Source organism: Cetorhinus maximus, chromosome 21, assembly GCF_964194155.1.
Source record: "Cetorhinus maximus chromosome 21, sCetMax3.hap1.1, whole genome shotgun sequence".
Taxonomy (NCBI): Eukaryota; Metazoa; Chordata; class Chondrichthyes; order Lamniformes; family Cetorhinidae; genus Cetorhinus; species Cetorhinus maximus.
In genome coordinates, this window is record NC_135899.1 from 26920500 (window position 1) to 26937260 (window position 16761).

Sequence of the window (16761 nt, forward strand, 5' to 3'; positions counted from 1 at the left end):
TATCCTCTACCACTCACATCTCGCTCAAAATATACTATTTTGAGCCCAACAACTGCAAGCACTCAGTCCTAGGAGGACAGAGCACCCCCATCAACCTGTGATCATACACCCACACCCTGAGACCCTGAACCCTGAGCTCCTCCACCTGACCCTCCTCCACAAACTGAGACCCTCACCCCAAAGCCTGAACCACCCCCACTGACCTTCCACCCCGGCACCCCCCTCCCCACCCACCCCCCACAACACTGAGGGTGTTCCAGCACCCTCAGCCCCTCCACAGTCCCCCGAGGGTCTTTCCCCCAAAACTGGGCTACTGTCCATGGACCCCTTTAACACCCTTAACCTCACCGGTGAGGAGATGCCACCTTCACTCAAATCACATAGGATTACACAGGATATATGGCACAGAATCAGGCCATTTGGCCCCATCAGTCCATGTCAGCGTATATGCTCCATTTGAGACACCTCCTATCTTTCCTCTCCCAAATTTACCAGGATAAAAATCTATTCCCTTCTTCCTCACATGCTAGTCTAGCTTCTCCTTAAATACATCAACGCTATTCACTTTAACCATTCTGTATGGTAGCGAATTCCACATCGTCACCACTCTTGGATAAAGAAGTTTCTTCTGAACAGCCCATTGAATTGCTTGGTGACTACCTTATCTTGATTGCCTCCAGTAACGTTTGCCCCCACAAAAGAAAACATTGGCCAGAATCTTCTGTTCAGCGTGTGGGGGCGGGGCCCGCTCACCGACGTGTAAAATGATGGGTGGTGAAGTCGGGCATGCGTCCTGATGTCACCGCACGTCATTCCGATTTTCAGTTCGGCAGGCGAGCACCGGAGTCGGCTGTGCTCCCGCTGAACTGTCAAAGGCCTCTTAAGGCCCTTTAAAGACTAATTAAAACAATCAATGGCTCCCACAACACTCAAGAAGCTGGACACCATCCAGGACAAAGCAGCCCACGTGATTGGCACCACATCCACAAACATCCACTTCCTCCACCACCGACGCACAGCAGCAGCAGTGTGTACCATCTACACGATGCACTTCAGGAATTCACCAAGGTTCCTTAGACAGCACCTTCCAAACCCACGACCACTACCATCTAGAAGGACAAGAGCAACAGATAGATGGGAACACCACCACCTGGAAGTTCTCCTCCAAGTCACTCACCATCCTGACTTGGAAATATATCGCCGTTCCTTCACTGTCACTGGGTCAAAATCCTGGAACTCCTTCCCTACCAGCACTGTGGATGTACCTACACCACATGGACTGCAGCAGTTCAAGAAGGCAGCTCACCACCACCTTCTCAAGGGCATTAGGGATGGGCAATAAATGCTGGCTTAGCCAGTAAAGCCCACATCCCGTGAATGAATAAAAAGAAATAGGAAACTCTTGCTAGAAATGTACCGGCCATTGGTACAACTGCATTTAGAGTACTGTGCACAGTTTTGGTTTCCTTTTTTAGGGAGGAATATACTTGCATTGGAGGCATTTAGAGAAATTCCCTTAGACTGGTTCCTAGGATAAAGAAAAAGGGTTGAGGAAAAGATAGAGCAGGTTAGGCCTACACTCGTTGGGGTTTAGAAGAATAAGAGATGATCTTATTGAAATGTATAAGATTCTGAAGGGTCCTGACAGAGTAGATGCTGAGAGAATGTTTCCCTTCTGTGGGGGAATCTAGAACTAGGGGGCACAGTTTGAAAATAGGGATCTCTCATTGAAGATAGAGATGAGGAGGAATTTCCTCTCTGAGGGTCAGTAATTTTTGTAATTTACCACCCCATAAAGAAGCAGAAGCTGGGTCATTGAATGTATTCGAGACTGAGTTAGACAGATTTTTGATCTACAGGGGAGTCAAGAGAGTGGGGCGGATAGCAAACAGAGTGCAGCCAACTAACTGAGTGAAGACTTGAAGTTTGGTGAGAGGGGAGTTTTAAGTGTTCGTTTTGTTCATCAATTTTTCTCTTAAAATCTAACCTAGTCTATAATTAGCAGTAACCTGAAAGTGCAGTGTAAGCAGGCTAAATTCTTTCTTTTTTGCAGTTTAGACAGGGTAAACTCACTCTCAGATGTAGGAGCTGAGTAGTTAATTAGCTAACTGGTTGAATCTGGTTACTGTAGCCCCAGTTCAGTTTACGATAAGTTCAGGGTTCTTTAGTGCAGCCTTGGCAAATGGAGTGCAGCTGATTAACTGAATGAAGACTTGGAGTTGGTGAGAGGGGAGTTGGGAGAAGATATTGTTTGTTTCCTCTTTCTATCTTTCTCACCCCACAGAATTTGGTTCTTGCTCTACTACAGGAAAAGGTGTTTGGTGAGTATCTGAAAAGTGGGTACATTCTATTCTATCCCTAAGGTTTAACATAGCACATAATTTGGTGGTAAAGTTAATAAAATATATAAGAAAGCAACATTAAATAAGTGATGAATACAATTAAGTAAGTATTTAAAACACATTAAGGATGGCAGGACAGGTGATATGGCGAGACTGCAGCATGTGGGAGCACCTGGTTAACATTGTGATCCAGGGCAAACACGTCTGCAGTAAATGTTTGCGGCTTGAGGAACTTCAGCTCAGAATCATTGAGCTGGAGGCTGAGCTGCAGACCCTGTAACACATCAGGGAGGAGGAAAGTTACCTGGATGCTTTATACCAGGAGGCAGTCACACCACTTAGAGTAGGTTCTTCTGATGTGGTCAGGAACAGAAGGGTGTGACTGCGAGTGAGGCAGGTAAGGGGACCCAGAGGGCAGGAGTGCAGGAGTGTGAGGCTCTACAATTGTCTAACAGGTTTGAGGTTCTCTTGTGGTGGCCTGGACCACTGCAGGGAGCCCATTTGGTGCTGGAAGGGTTAATGAGAAGTTGATTGTACTTAAGAGAAAAATACTGCAACCTTGAGATGAATACAATCTTGCCTGCCCACAGTTGCAGGATGAGCCTTGAGACATTCCATTTTGTTTTTCTCAGGCCGATTGCAATCAGAGTTGTGATAAGCAACTGAGTAACCAAACATCTGTTGTGAGGAAAATGGAAATTTACTGGAACATGGATTGGTCAGTTAACTTATGCAAATATACGGATAGGTTTGTTGCAAAAACTTACTGATTGGCTGTAAAAATACTTTAAACGAGTCTGCGTGTATTCTGCCACGAGACTGTACAGTGGCTCTCATTGTGCTGTCTCCCTTGTGCACAAGTAATAAATCGGGTTTCTACATAAGAAATTATGCCTCGGTGTGATTAATCTCCGACAGTTTCTTGGAGGTTCCACCAAGATGACTAACCCCTAAGGTTGGGCCACAGAGTGCCAGCGTTAGGACCTCACGGTTCAAGGACTCCTCAGTCAGCGGCAGCCCGATTTGGGCTTCTGGGGTTTGTTGACCCGCGATCTGCCTTCACCTGCCTGTGGCTGACTCTTAGGGTAAGTGATCTATTTGAGTATTTAGGAGATTAATTTGTAGCGTCTAGGACCGCTCTGGCCAGAATATACTCAGGGTCGGCAGCCCCTGGAGTTGGAACTAAGTGTGTGTGTGTGTGTGTGATTGTGGCTTGGGGTCCGGGACCCCTCTAGCGTGTGGATGGGCTGATTGATGAAAGTAGATTGCGGGTCGGGGATCTGCCAAGGACTGGCCTTTCTTAGTTATTAGATAGAGGATGGGTAATTTGGCATTAAAGAAACCCTAGGTTCCCCCTTCAAAGGGAGCCCCAAATGCTTATTTGTATGTCCATTATGGACCTGAAAATACCCAACATGTTTCTGAATGGGTTAAGTGAACCCAAGGTAAGGGAGTGAGCTTCCCACCAGATGGAACTTTTAATCGGGATATGGTTGAGCACTTGGGAAACGTCGTAAGGGAGAAACAAATTGGGGGTGTATAATGTCCCATGCGGGATGACGAGATTTTCCTGAAAATGGGGAAGGATGATTGGGACCCGAAAGGCCGGCTCCTCAATTTTCTGTAACTTAAAACAATGAATTGATCTAAGTTACAAGAGCTGTTTGTACTGAAAAGAGAGCGAGAGAGAGAGAAAGAGAGAAAAGGGGGGTACCCCTAGGGGAGTTAATAAGCACTGACAGGCAGGAGCTGGGGAAATGTGAGCTTTCGTCAGTTTGCAGGTCTCTATAGGTGGAGCCTCCAAGATCCCTTTATTTCCCCCACTGCTACTCGAAGCTTCGTTTAGAGTTAAGTTCAATATTATAGGAATATAAACACATACCTTTATATATGTCTTTGTTTGTGTGCAAGGAAGCATTTGTATGTGAGCTTTAATGTGTTTTCATCCCTAAATTGTCTTTTGTGTGTGTGGTTGAGCACTTTAGAGTCAAAAGCCCCATATTAGATTAAAGGAAAAGTACATTCAGGCATTCCAAAGTTTTGAATATAAAGTTTGAGTTGAGATTTCTGGCAAAAATCGTAATTTGAAGGTAGTGTAAAGATAAAACAAGACTTGCCTTTGTTTGAGATGAACCAACCCTTGCAGACTAGTAAGGAATAACCCTCATCATCAGCTTCCAAGCTGATTTGGACTGATACATACGAGTTCGTATTCTAAAATTCTGAGGAAAAAAAATTACTTGAAATTCAGAAGGATTCCAGGAAAACCAAAAGACATAAACACAAGGTCTAGGTGGTTCCAATGGATAAAAAGGGGTTTCTTTTGAAGAGATTAATTAAATATTAAAGGAAATCTGCATTCCAACAGCACTGTAATTTGAATTTGGGACAATCTTGAGAGGTAAAGTGCAGTGTAATTTAACAGGTTACTTTGAATAACGAGGATGCTATCTCAGATAAAGAATGTGTCGAGAAACATATGGGACTTCTAACCTGGATACAAATCATTACACATGAAAAAAGAGATTGTTTTAATTTTGATAGTGTAAATTACAGTTCTTACAAAGTTTAAAAATTTGAGGTTTGGTTCTTGATAAAGTTCTCAAAAGGGAATTTTCATTTTAAAAGGTTTGACAACAATTGGCACTAATTCAAATGCTGCAAGCTTTTGTATTTGTAAAGTCTGTTCCCAAAATATGAAACTAAGCTCAAGACCTTGACAAAGTTTGGCAGAAATCCAATTTTTGGCCGAGTTAATGAATCTGGGATAATTCTAAAAGAAAATGTCAGACATAATTTAGTGGGTTACTTTTGAGACAATAAGATGTTGTTTGAGAAGATAAGGAAGCAAAACATGTTAATGGCTGATTTCTGTTTTAAAACTGTTATGAGAATACTTTATTGGACTGTAAAGTCTCTCCAGACAGCCTGAACAAGAGAAGATGGTAGCTGTTGCAAGTGTAAAATGGCATGAGGAAAGTAGGGAAAGAGGACATAATGTACAAACTATTTTAAGGGAACTGAATTTGAAAATCTGGCCATCAACTGAGACATTGGAACCGCACAGGGGAAGATAAACAAAGATCTAGAGACAGAGATCCCCGTTGACATGGAATAGTTAATATGGCCTAAAGAGCAAGACCCTGATGACAGGCAGAGTTAAGTGGCTCCCAGAGTGAACTGCCACTGGAAGTGAAGATACTGAGCCATTGAAAGATAGGATAAGAAGGTGCATTGTAGAGTTGTTTAAGGAATTGAGGTCCGACATGAGACAGCAGCAGGAGAGGGTAAACTGGAAGGAGTGGTGGTGCCTATCCAGATGGTTTCAGATCAGGGAACTCATTTTACAGGGAGAGCCATTAAAGAAATGTGTAATCTTATTGAGATTAAACAGAAATTCCATATTCCTTACCACTCCCAGAGTTCAGGGATGGTGGAAAGGATGAACTGAACTTTAAAAACATCTATAGCCTAAGCAATTCAGGAGACAGGCAACAGTTGGGCCACGGTATTGCCCAGCATTCTGATGTACCTTAGGGCTACACCAAATAGAACTACCAGGTTCACCTCATTGAATTGATAACAGGAAGGGCCATGCAATTTCCTGAAGGCATTATAGTAGGAGGAGGTGTAGGGCCACTGAAAGGAAAAATACGGACTATGTAAGGGAATTAAGTAAGCAATTGCATGAGTTGAGAGAGGAAGTTAGAGACCGACAGGTGATTAAGGATATGGAAACAGGCAAATCCAAAGAGCAATAATGGACCAAGTGGGGAATAAGGTGATGGTCAAGGTGAGCTCGGAGCGAACAGGCATGGACCATATGAGGTAATTATGACAGGTGATACATGCGCACTTGTAGATATGAGAACGGGAAGTAAATGGAGGCATTAAACACAGTGAAAGATACATGACAATTGACCAAGCGGTAAACCGGAGAACAGGAGCCGGTGTTAATGTCTCCACAGATCTATGATCCTGGTCGTGGGCATATCAGTACTGGCAACAAGGTCAGGGATCATCACTGCTCATCCCGCACTACAGGAGGAACCTTGGTACAGCATGGACAGTGCCGAATGCGACACGCAATGGGGAATGATAAATGTAACAGTAGGAGGACAAGTGCTTTCAAATTGTAGTAAGGGTTTGCTTCAGATCGGGCATGGGAGGTCCATCATTATCCAGTCACCTTCCACACCTACTTCCACAGTCCGAGTACAGATAATTGAAGACCCTCAAACCACACCGACTGACCCATCTTGTCCGACTATGCATCCAGGACTGACAAATGGTTTGGTACTGGTTAATCAGAAGTTTTGTATGATAATGTACCCCATGAGCTGGTACCCATAGTCTTGAACAAACCCGGAATTGCCCCGCCCCAATGGTGCTCAACCCATACACAAGCACTCTATACGGCTCTGACGTGCCAATTGATGACTGAAGCAGTTCAGTTCAATGGCAAGATGCGATCAGGCTTGGGAGGGAACCGCGTTAAGCGCAGCCTGATAAATGATGCCACTATGATATTCAATATAGGGACATCAGTGGTTAATTCAGAACCTGGCAGCTGTTGACCAGAAGGTCTGTACCCTGAGCTTTAAGCTTAAGGAGATTCTAGAGCGGGGACAGGGGATCCAAGATACCCAATTAGATATGGACCAGGACGTGACACGGTTAATCCAAAGCCTGGATACTTTGCTCGAAAGTCATGCGGGGACTATCAATAAATTAATTGAAATAGGGAAAGATATTACAGACGAAGTGAGCAGAAATGATGTATGCAGCACCTATGGATCTTGGGCACTGGAACAAGCCCGAGAAAATTTAAGACAGATTAATGAAGGGGTAGTCCCTTTATGGGTAACTAAGCATTTATTGAATCTCTCACGACACAAGAATCATGACTTGACCGGTTGCCAGCTCAGAGGTTTGACATGCATATATAGAATGAATGTTGAATGTATAGTGAATAGTAATATGCTAATAGGCATTGTATTAGTAATACCTGTCATACCTATGTCAGGACATTATATAGAGTAGAAAATATTGGGGCAAAGGGGGAATGAACAGAATGGCACAGCAGATGTGGGTTGCGCCTGGGTTTTTCACCATGGCAGCTATAATACCTTCACAATGTCTGCTTTGCCAATGACATAACCCAGGCAAGATGCCCACAGTGACTGCTGGTACGGGACCCCAGCCATGGGGCCCATTTGTACACCTTCAAATGGACTTTATACAAATGCCTAAATGTATGGGATGTAATTATGTTTTAGTTCTAGTATGTTTGTTCTCGCGATGGGTGGAGGCGTATCCCACCCGAGGAAATGATGCTGTTGTTGTTGCAAAATTGTTGTTACGTGAATACATACCCAGTTTTTGGAAACCAGAGATTTTATCAAGTGATAATGGACCTCATTTTATCGCTAAAGTGATAAAGGAACTGCTGAAGGCCTTACAATGCAACCATCACCTTTCCTGTCCATACCACTCCCAGTCTACTGGGGCGGTGGAAAGAATGAAAAACTCAGAAAAAGCCCACCATTGAAGATTGCCATCAATACCAGCCCGGAGACCTAGTCCTGGTTAAGACCTTCAGGAGAAAGAACTGTTTGAAACCTCGATGGGAAGGACCTTTCCAAGTCCTGCTCACCACCCATATGGCCATGAAGGTTGAAGGACGACCCTTGTGGATCCATGCTTTGCATGTCAAGCGGACGCTGGCCTCGGACGGAAGTGCTTATGCAGGAACTTTAACTGAGCCGTCAGAATGTGGACTCTGATGTGAATCCTGTCCTGCGTGGTTCTTGCGGGGGCATGGACTACCAATTCTGCGGTTCAATGAATGCAGGCTGTAGCCTCGCAAGTTAATCGGACTAAATGTTGGATTTGTTAACCCCTCCTCCTCAGAGATGCATTTTCTGGCTTTCCCCTCAGATTCCGCATGGTCCCAAGGTAATACAGGGGCCCTCATTCATTGAGTGCCCATTTGGAGACGGGAGCCCACCTTTGTGGTCATTAAGGGGCTGGCCTGGCTATGCATCAGGAGAAATTATACCAAGGGTAGTACTCGGGTGGGCGAATTGCCATTGGGTTCCTGTGCCTACCTTGCTGATTATAACTACCAGGAGGGTCGATTTCGGTTCCACAACCAGTCTGGTCCTATAACCGCCTTTTGGGAGTGCAAGACCAATGAGATGGTGTGTCTTTCGCAGGTCCCGAGATCTGAGGCTAATCTCACATACTTTAACGTGAGTGGGTGTGATTGCCAACGATTGTACAATCTCACCTTAAAATATTCCACCTCCACTTGGACCTCTAATGGCTGCTATACTGAAGAATCTAGGCCTTGCAATTACAAAAATCAGTCTGGTTGCCCCGACCTGTTGGCCCTGCGAGCGTTGCAACTCAGTCAGACCTGCTGTATCCACTGGTATGCTCAGACGAATTCTTCTCTCGTCTGGAAGTGGCTTAACTTTTGCCAAAATTCCACTTATTGGTACCCTACCCTTGTCCGCAATGGCTCATTTTGGCTTTGCGGAAACAGGGCGTACAAAACCCTCCCTGTCGATTGGGTGGGCACCTGCACCATTGGCTATATTGTCCCTGAGACCTTTGGGGTCAAGAGCCTTACCATCCACTCTCTCCACCACCATCTAGGGCCTGTGGGGCGTCATAAACGATCAACCTGGAACCCGCTTGTTACCCGTAACACTGGATTCCACAAGTTTGTCTGGGCCCTCATCCCAGGTCTAGGGGTCTCAGAGCTGGAAAAGGCCATTGTTAATATCTCTGCTACAATGGAACGTATTGAGAACAAGACTGTTGATGCCATTCAGAGTTTGCAGTTGGAAGCTAAGTCCCTTTCCAAGGTTGTCCTCCAGAACCGTATGGCCCTGGATTTCCTGCTAGCAGCGCAGGGGGGAGTCTGTGCAGCTATTAATGAAACATGTTGTTTCTACGTTAACAAGGATCAGAGGATTGAGACTGATGTATATTTCATTCAGGACCAAGTGCGCCTCCTCCATGCAGTTGCCCAGGAAAAATCTTTTGACTGGTGGGGGTGGCTCCCTAATATCGGTGGGTGGTTTGGGGGCCTTTTCAAAACCCTCCTCAAATACCTTGTCATAGTTCTTGCCCTACTCATTGTTCTGTATGTTATTATCTAGCTCGTCCTCTGTTGCATCCGCTCTGTCTGCCGACTACAGAACCTCCAGAGTCCTGGTGGCAAGTCAGCTATCCATTCCCTCCCTCTCCTCAGGAATCAGGACCCCACTGAGGATGAAGCCCAGCGACTAGGATACATAGAACTCGGCTAAGAGTGGTGGATTGCCCTTTTAGGACAAAAGGGGGGAAGTGTGGTGGCCTGGGAAACTGCAGGGAGCCCATTTGGTGCTGGAAGGGTTAATGAGAAGTTGATTGTACACCTCGGCTTAAGAGAAAATTACTACAACATTGAGATGAATATAATCTTGCCTGGCCACAGTTTCAGGATGAGCCTTGAGACATTCCATTTTGTTTTTCTCAGGCCGATTGCAATTAGGGTTGTGATAAGCAACTGAGTAACCAAACATCTGTTTTGTGGAAAATGGAAATTTACTGGAACATGGATTGGTCAGTTAACTTATGAAAATATACAGATAGGTTTGTTGCAAAACTTACTGAGTGGCTGTAAAAATGCTTTTAACAAGTCTGTGTGTATTCTGCTATGAGACTGCACAGTAGCTCTCATTGTGCTGTCTCCCTTGTGCACAAGGAATAAATGGGGTTTCTACATAAGAAATCATGCCTTGGTGTGATTAATCTCCGACACTCTCAGCTTGTTTGGATGAGAGTGAGGGCTGCAGGGAGGATGAACAAACTGACCATGGCAGCGTGGTACAGGAAGCCATTCAAGTGGGGGGAGCAAAAAGGAATGTCATGGTAGTAGGGGTCAGTATAGTGAGGGGGATTGACACTGTTCTCAGTAGCAAAGAGCGAGATTCCAGACAGCTTTGATGCCTGCCTCATGCCAGGGTTCAGGACATCTGCTCAGAGCTGGAGAGGAGCTTGCAGTGGGAGGGGGAGGATCCAGTGGTCATGGTCCATGTAGGTACCAACGACATAGACAGGATGGGGAAGGAAGCTCTGCATAGTCAGTATGAATAGTGAGGCACCAAATTAAGAAGCAGAGCCTCAGAGGTAATAATTTCTGGATTATTACCTGAGCCACGTGAGCAAATTGGCTTAGGACAAATAAGATTAGAGAAATGAATGTGTGAATTTAAGACTGGTGTGGGAGAAGTGGGTTCCGGTTTGTGGGGCACTGGCACCAGTACTGGGGAAAGTGGCATCTGCACAGTTGGGACGGTTTACACCTGGACCGTGCTGGGGCTGGAGTTCTTGCGAGCTGCCTAACTAGGGAAGTACAGAGGGTTTTAAACTGAATAGTGGGGGCAAGGAATCAAATTTGGGAAGATGTGGTAAACCAAAGAGTAGAGACAAGGCAAGAGAGACAGGTATTAAAATGGGAATTGATAAACAGACTGTGGCAGGAAGTGACAGAGAGAACGATTCTAAGAGTAAATCAGCAGATAAGGCTAGACGCTACAAAAACAATAAAAGGACAAAACTAAAGGCTCTGTATCGAAACGTACATAGCATTTGAAACAAAACAGATGAACTGATAGAGCAAATAGAAATAAATAAGTACATCTGATAGCCATTACAGAGGCATGGCTGCAGGGTGACATAGATTGAGACCTGAATACTGAAGGGTACATGACATTTAGAAAGGACGGGAAGTTAGGAAAAGGTGGAGGGTGGTTAACTAATGATGGTATTAGCACATTGGAGAGGGATGACCTAAGTTCAGGAACCCAGGATGTAGAAGCGGTTTGGGTTGAGATGAGGAATGACAAAGGCAAGAAGTCACTTGTTAAAGTAGTGTATATGCCTCCGAATTGTAACTACACCATAGGACTGAGTATAACAGAAGAGATAAGAGATAAAAGAAGAGAGGGATTTTAATCTACATATAGACTGGAAACATCAGATGGGCAAAGGTAACGTAGATGAGGGGATGAGGTGTTCATAGAAAGTTTTCCGGATAGTTTCTTGGAATATCACGTTCTGGAGCCAACCAGAGAGCAGGCTATACTAGACCTGGTATTGAGCAGTGAGATAGGATTAATTGATAAGCTCTTCATAAAGGCACCCCTGGGTAGCAGCGCTCATAATATGATTGAATTTTACATTCATTTTGAGGGAGAAACGAGTGCATCCAAGAGTAGTATGTTAAACTTAAATAAGGGCCATTATGAGGGTATGAAAGCAGGGCTAGCTAAAGCGAACTGGCAAATGAGGTTAAGGGATAGATCAATAAAAGTTCAGTGACAGACATTTAAAGGGATATTTTCAGAATACACAGAACAGATACATTCCAATGAGAAAGAAAAATGCCGAGGGGAGGGCCCAATATCCGTGGTTAACTGAAAAAGTTAAAGACAGTATCAAACTTAAAGAAAAAGCATATAAGTACGCAAAGACAAATGGCGGGTCAGAAGATTGGAAAGAATATAAAGAACAGCAAAGAATGACAAAAAGATTATTAAGGAGGAAAAAATTAGAGTATGAGAGAAAGCTAGCTAGCAATATAAAGACGGATAGTAAGAGTTTCTATAGATATTTAAATAAGAAAAGAGTTAACAAAGTGAGCGTTGGTCCTATCGAGAGTGCGTCTGGGGAATTGATAATGGAAAGTAGGGAGATGGCAGACAAATTAAACAGCTATTTTGCTTCGGTCTTCACTATAGAGGATACAAGTAATATCCTGGAAATAGCTGTAAATCGGTAAAGGGAAGGGAGGGAGGAACTTGGGAAAATTACAATCACAAGGGAAGTGGTACTGAACAAATTATTGGGGCTGCGGGCTGACAAGTACCCAGGTCCTGATGAACTTCACCCTAAGACCTTGAAAGAAGTGGCTAGTGAGATAGTTGGTGCACTGGTTTTAATTTTCCAAAATTCCCTAGATTCTGGGAAGATTCCATTAGATTGGAAAATAGCAAATATAACTCCTTTATTCAAAAAGGGAGGGAGACAGAAAGGAAACTATAGGCCAGTTAGCCTAACATCTGTCATAGGGAAAATGTTAGAAGCTATTATTAAAGATGTCATAGTGGGGCACTTAGAAAAATTCAAGGCAATCAGGCAGCGTCAACATGGTTTTGTAAAAGGGGAATCATGTTTAACCAACTTATTGGAGTTCTTTGAAGGAGTCACATGTGCTGTGGATAAAGGGGAACTGGTGGATGTACTGTACTTAGTTTTCCAGAAGGCATTTGATAAAGTGCCACATCAAAGGTTATTTCAGAAGGTAAACGCTCATGATGCAGGGGGTAACAAATTGGAATCGATAGGAGATTGGTTCGCTAACAGAAAGCAGAGAGTTGGCATAAATGGGTCTTTTTCAGGTTGGCAAGATGTAACGAGTGGTGTGTCACAGGGATCAGTGCTGGGACCTCAACTATTTATTATTTATATTAATGACTTGGATAGAGGGATGGATGGGATGGTTGCCAAATTTGCTGATGACACAAAGATAAGTGGGAAAGCAATTTGTGAAGAGGCGATAAGAAGGCTACAAAAGGATATAGATAGGTTAACTGAGAGGGCAAAGATCTGGCAGATGGGGTACATTGTGGGCAAATGTGAAATTGTCCATTTTGACAGCTTATTATCTAAATGGTGAGAGATTGAAGAGCTCTGAGATTCAGAGGGATCTGGGTGTCCTGGTGCATTCATCACAAAAGCTTGGGACACAGATACCGCAGGTAATTAGGAAAGCTAATAGAATGTTATCATTTATTGTGAGGGGAATTGAATACAAAAGTAGGGAGTTTATGCTTCAGTTGTACAGGGCATTAGTGAGACCACATGTGGAGTACTGTGTATAGTATTGATCACCTTGTTTAAGGAAGGATGTAAACATGTTGGAAGCAGTTCAGAGAAGGTTTACTGGAATAATACCTGGAATGGGTGGGTTGTCTTATGAGGAAAGGCTGGGCAGACGAGACTTGTGTCCGCTGGAGTTTAAAAGAGTAAGAGACGACTTGATTGAAACATATGATATCCTGAGGGGTCTTGACAGGGTGGATGTGGAGAGGATGTTTCCTCTTGTTGGAGAATCTAGAATTAGGGGTCACTGTTTAAAAATAAGGGGTTGCCCATTTAAGACAGGGATGAGGCAAAATATTTTCACTCAGATGGATGTGAGTCTTTGGAACTTTCTTCCTCAAAAGGTTGTCGAAGCAGAGTCTTTGAATATTTTGAAGGCAGAGGTGGATAGATTCTTGGTAAGCAAGTGGGTGAAAGGTAATGGGGGTAGTGGGATGAGGATTTCAGGTTACTATCAGATCAGCCGGGATCTAATTAAATGGTGGAGCAGGCTCGAGGGGCCAAATGACCTACTCCCGCTCCTTGCTCGTATGTTCATAGGCTCCATCGGTCACCTGCAGACACCTCTCCACACAGAAGGACCAGCACTATCAATCCAATTATTGTTGCTTCCTTCAGACTGGATGAAACATTTGGAGGGAAATCCTTCTCCAAGAAAACAAATCTCCTCAAACCGGGAGCTGCTTCCGGTGCTGTTTACTCAGCTTCAATCTGATTGGATGCAAAATACCATTGAACCAATCAGAATAAAAACAATCTATGAGCAGAATAGATTCAAAAGAGGTTCAGAAATGCTAGAAAAACTCATCAGATCTGACAGCATCTATAGAGAGAGAAAGAGAGTTAACGTTTCGAGTCTGTATGACCCTTCTTCAGAGCTACAGAGAAGTGGAAATGTGATGAAATTTGTACTGTTTAAGGGGGTAGGGCTGGTGAAACTGGATAGAAGGTCAGCGATAGGTGGGGGCAAAGGAGAGATGGACAAAGCGAGTGTTATTGGTAGTGGTAAGGGCTAAAAAAGGGCTGATAGTGGCAAAGGTAAGAAAGCAGAATGTGATAATAGCAGAACAAAGGTAAGCACTCTGAAAAGAGCAATATGAACAAGTAACAGGTGGTCCTTATGGGGGCGTTGGGGGGAGGGCAGTAGTGGTGGGGAAAAAGGGATAGAAAATGCGATTAAAAAGGGGGATAAAAAAAGGTATAAAACAATGTATAAAAGAATAAAAATGAATAGACTGTGTCTGCGGCAGGTGGTGAGGAAACCAACAAGAGGGAAAAACATACTTGACCTCATCTTCACCAACCTACGTGCCACAGATGCATCTGTCCATGACAGTAGGAGTGGCTGCCGGATAGTTATTGTGGAGATGAAGTCCCGCCTTCACATTGAGGATACCCTCCATCATGTTGTGTGGCACTACCACCGTGTTGAATGGAATAGATTTCAAACAGATCTAGAAACTCAAATCTGGGCATCCATGAGGCGCTGTGGGCCATCAGCAGAAGCAGAATTGTACTTGAACACAATCTGTAACCTCATGGCCCGGCATATCCCCCACTCTACCACTACCATCAAGCCAGGGGATCAACCCTGGTTCAATGAAGAGTGCAGGAGGGCATGCCAGGAGCAATACCAGACATACCTAAAAATGAGGTGTCAACCTGGAGAATCTGCAACACAGGACTACTTGCATACCAAACAGCATGAGCAGCAAGTGATAGAGCTAAGCAATCCCACAACCAACGGATCAGGTCTAAGCTCTGCAATCCTGCCACATCCAGTCGTGAATGGTGCTAGAAAATTAAACTTACTGGTGGAGGAGGCTCCACAAATATCCCCATCCTCAGTGATGGAGGAACCCAGCACACCAGTGCAAAAGGTAAGGCTGAAGCATTTGCTACAATCTTCAGCCAGAAGTACCGAGTAGATGATCCATCTCGGCCTCCTCCGGAGGTCCCCAGAATCACAGATGCCAGTCTTCAGCCAATTCGATTCACTCCACGTGATATGCTGAAGGCATTGGATACTGCAAAGGCTATGGGTCCTGACAATATTCCAGCAATTGTACTGAAGACTTGTGCTCCAGAACTTGCTGCACCCCTAGCCAAGCTGTTCCAGTACAGCTATAGCATTGGCATCTACCCAGCTATGTGGAAAATTGCCCAGGTGTGTCCTGTTCACAAAAAGCAGAACAAATCCAACCCGGCCAATTACCACTCTCACCTCACCTCGAGAGTTCAGCTCTTCTTGTCCGTGTGTGAACCAAGTGATGCAAAAGTAAAAGCTATTGTGAAATTCCCAGTGTCTACAGCAAAACGAGAAGTTTTGAGATTGCTAGACATGACTGGGTTTTGTCAGAAGTTCATGCCAAATTTCAGCAGTGTAGTTGCTCTGCTGACTAGACTGTTCAAAAAGAACAGAAAGTTCCAACGGACACAGGAGTATGAGGATGCATTTGACAGTTTAAAGCTGTACTAACTACTACACCTATTTTATCAGCACCTGATTATACAAAGCAGTTTACATTGGCTATTGACACCAGTGATGTGGCTGTTGGTGCTGTGTCACTACAAGAAGATGAACTGGGAATTGAGAAGCCAGTAACATATTTCTCATGGAAGTTGAATGTACATCAGAAGAAATATTCAACTGTGGAGAAAGAGACTTTAAGTTTGGTGTTAGCTTTGCAAGGTTTTGAAGTGTATATTGCAAACAATTCTTCAGAGACGGTTAGATATACTGACCACAATCCTTTGAAGTTGTGGAAAAGTTTCAGGACAGACAGAAATGCCAGATTATTTTAGTGAATTTATTATTGCAACTGTTCAATTTACAATTTAATCACAGATGAGTTGCCATGAGTTTAAAATTCAAAAGAACTTGGATATTGGCAAATGGAGAGTGGACTGGAATGAACTCTATTTTTACAAAAGGTTTGTATATATTTTCATGGTTTATGCATCTACGCTATAGTGTAATAATTTTGTTTGTATAGATAAATATTGTAAGGAATACAAAATGTGTTAGGAAAATGAAACCATCTTTTGGAAATTATGATGGTTCATTTTTGGCCAAGGAGAGAGGTGTGAGAAATGGATGTTATTTCTTTTAATATTTTTGGGGAATATTGTGCTATTCTGTGAAGAAGGCTATGTGTGTCTGTGCATATGAGTGTATGATTTAATTAAGCTGGGCAGGGATTAATAAAAGACAGGTTGTCTGGGGAGTTAAAAACATGAAAAGGATAGAGGTGTTAGGCTCAAGGTACAAGTGAATAGATTAGATCTAACATTTGGATTTTGAGATAAGTTGAGAGTTTGTTTGAATGTCAAAGGCAAGTCAGAGGGACAAAGAAACATGTTTGCATCTTGCAGGAGTCCCAGAGGTAAATAGTACTGGGGATGTTATATTTTATTGACCCGACAGCAAAGGCACATTAGAGACATAAAAGATTTTATATTTGGAAGGATTTGAGTT